Below are 2,982 nucleotides of genomic sequence, written 5' to 3' on the forward strand. Positions count from 1 at the left end.
GATCCCATGCAGGCATCAGCAAGGCTGGGCAGACTGGGGATCACATGCACAGGGGTTAGTAAGGCTGGGCAGGAATGGTGGGAGGCTGATCATGCCCATGGAGCTCTACACAGTGGCCAGAAAGCATAGGGTGGAGGACCTAGGCTTCTAGCTTTGGTCCACTTGGCCTGCAGTTGGTGCAGGAGGGACCTCCTACCGGTGCTGTGGCTAGGTCAGCTGCTTGAGGGGACTGGGGGACTGGCGGGTTACCCGAGAGTGTGGGAATCAGTGGATTCCCTGTTTTGCTCCTCCACACCCTCCCACTGGAAGCCTACTAGAATCAGCAAACCCCTAAACAAAAAATATCCCCCCAAACCTTAAGGGTCTTGCCTTTTCTTCCCCATGTGGTGAGGCAAGGTTTGGTGGATGCCATCTTGACCGGAAGACCAATCTCTGACTTTTTAAATTTCCCGAAAAATCCTGGTTAATGAGCTCTTCCTGAATTCCCATTTCATATTTGACTTTCCCCGAACTTGCTGTGGTCCTAATGCCTTTGCATCCACAAGGATAAGAGGTAAATGCTACCCTCCTTCTCCACATAATGACTGAAATTTTGGGGTACATGAAGAGGGGAGCGTTTAACTTCTGCCTGACAGGCATATTAGGCAATGTAGGAGAGAAAGAGACTGTGTTTCTGATGTGTGTGCATAGCTGTATACTTCTATGTAGACAGGAATACATATACATATATACATATTGTAATTGTAGAATAGCTGGGGAAAATGAAGACAAAATTGAGAAAACCTGGTATGTGTGCATAGGCATGCATAACATTCTACCTCAAAAAGTTTAAAAAAATGATATTTTGAGATATATGTATTTCAAAAACTATCATAGGAACCAATTTTCACTTAACAAAACCCTAAGAAGTGGTTGAGGGGTTCTGGGAATTATCTAATCACTCATGCCCATTTTTGGTGAAATCTCATATGTACTTGATACATTTAACAGATGGACAATTAGTATTCATTTCTTTTCTGATGTTCTAAGAATAGTAAAGGAAGGAACATTCCCCACAAAACTTAAGTAATTTAGTGATTTCTTAGGTGAGACATTAATGAAATGCCAAAATAAAATCGGAAGCAAAATTCACTAAGAACCATGTTTCTGAAGTTTAGATGGAGCACTGGGTTGCATAGCACTGTAAGTGGAGCTGTTTAACATAGCTGTATGCTCAGATACCTCTCAACATAGCCCTCACTTTCAAATGTCTTACCTTGATTTCGGCCGTTAAGTACTCATTTCGTTTTTTCAAAGAATCATTATAACTCTCTCTTTATACAAATGTTTTATATCTACAATTGGATACATTAGCATAAAAGGAAACCTTATGCATGGAAAGTCACAACAAAAATAAGAATTTTCCTCAAATCAAAATAAGAAGAATTTTCCTCAAATCAAATTCTGTTAATCACATAAATAAATGAGTCCATCCTACTTCCATATATGTCACTATAAAGTGTTTGTGACTTAAAGAGAAAGATCATTTTTTATATGTGTATGTTAATGATGTTCATAAGTGTGAATGCATGTTCATGTATGTATGGACACACACATATGTGAACACATATTTTTTATAGGCCTGAGGATGACCTTTTTCTTCTATCCAGATAATTTTTACTGACTTTCTTCAAGAGGGCATTTCTAGAAATTAAGTTTACACATTTCCACTGTGTTTTGCCTGTAAGAAGCATTACAGCCAAGTACACAGACCTTTCAAATAGGACTATTTGCCTTTTAAGACGTATTTATTTTAATGTTTTATTCATTTATTTGTAAGCAGAGGGACACAGACACACAGAGAGAATATACTGCTGAGCTATCTCTCCAGCTCCAAAGATGTGATTTTGTATTATATGTCTACTATTCAAAAATGATGCTTATTTGGAGTCTTGTGACTGAAAATTAGTCTTTTATAAAGTCAAGAGGACCCTTAAGATGAAGTAGAACATTTTTTTTTTCTCCACTTCAGACAGGTAATGTGCCAACATTATAACAAGGTTTGTGAGAGGTACATGTCACACAAATGTATGAACATCCAATCACCATGATTTTATGAACCAATAAAAGGACTGAAGTGGAATTTTTGATGCCCAGTGCAACTTACTGGAAATGTAGCATTCACATAAAATATTTGCTTTCTCCACCATTTTATTTTATTTTATTTTATTTTTTTCTCCACCATTTTAATAACAGATAAAGAGCACTAAATTTTGTCAATAAAGATTATTGTGACTTCACTGTATATAAACAAATTCTTATACTTTACTGAAAGAGGATACCTGAACATGTTTTCACCATCAATGCAAAGAGAAATAATTATATGTATGGACCAAAATGCTTCTGCTAATGAGCACACATAATGAGTGCCCCAAGGGCAGCATTCCTAATACAGTTTCAACTTGGATCCCTGGGTCTTAGGTTTACAGCAGAGATAGACAGTGGCTCATATATTTTCAGAATGCTTCCAGACATTGTGAGAACTATGCTTTCACCAGAAGTTTTAATTGTCATTTAGTGTTTAACTTTAAAAAAATTATTTATTTGCAAACAGAGAGAGCTAGACAAACAGAGAGAATGGACACACCAGGGCCTCCAGCTCTTGCAAACAGACTCCAGATGCATGCACCAGTTTGTACATGTGGTTTAATGTGAATATTGGGAATAAAACTCAGGTCTTTAGGCTGTGTAGGGAAGTGCCTTTACCATTCAGCCATCTCTCCAGCCCTGGGTTTTAATTTTTATTGACAACTTTCATATATATAGATAATATCGCATGACCACAATCCCTTCCCACCTTCTTCTCTATCCTCTTTCCTGAATCCCTCTTCCACTGAAGACCTTTTTTATACAAGTAGCCTCTCTTCTACTTTGATGTCATTATTCCTTTCCTTCTGCTATGCAGGTCTTATGCAGGTAGGTCAGCCACTGTGAGGTCATAAA

General features: G+C 37.9%; 1 non-coding gene across 1 annotated transcript; it reads right to left on the reverse strand.

Annotated features, from left to right (window-relative positions):
- Positions 1-2,005: 2,005 nt before the first annotated feature.
- LOC123459189 lies at positions 2,006-2,112 on the reverse strand. Its single transcript, XR_006636090.1, has one exon. It is a non-coding gene; the product is annotated as a small nucleolar RNA U13 (small nucleolar RNA).
- Positions 2,113-2,982: the final 870 nt, after the last annotated feature.

The sequence above is a fragment of the Jaculus jaculus genome, chromosome 2 (genome assembly GCF_020740685.1).
Source record: "Jaculus jaculus isolate mJacJac1 chromosome 2, mJacJac1.mat.Y.cur, whole genome shotgun sequence".
Lineage (NCBI taxonomy): Eukaryota > Metazoa > Chordata > Mammalia > Rodentia > Dipodidae > Jaculus > Jaculus jaculus.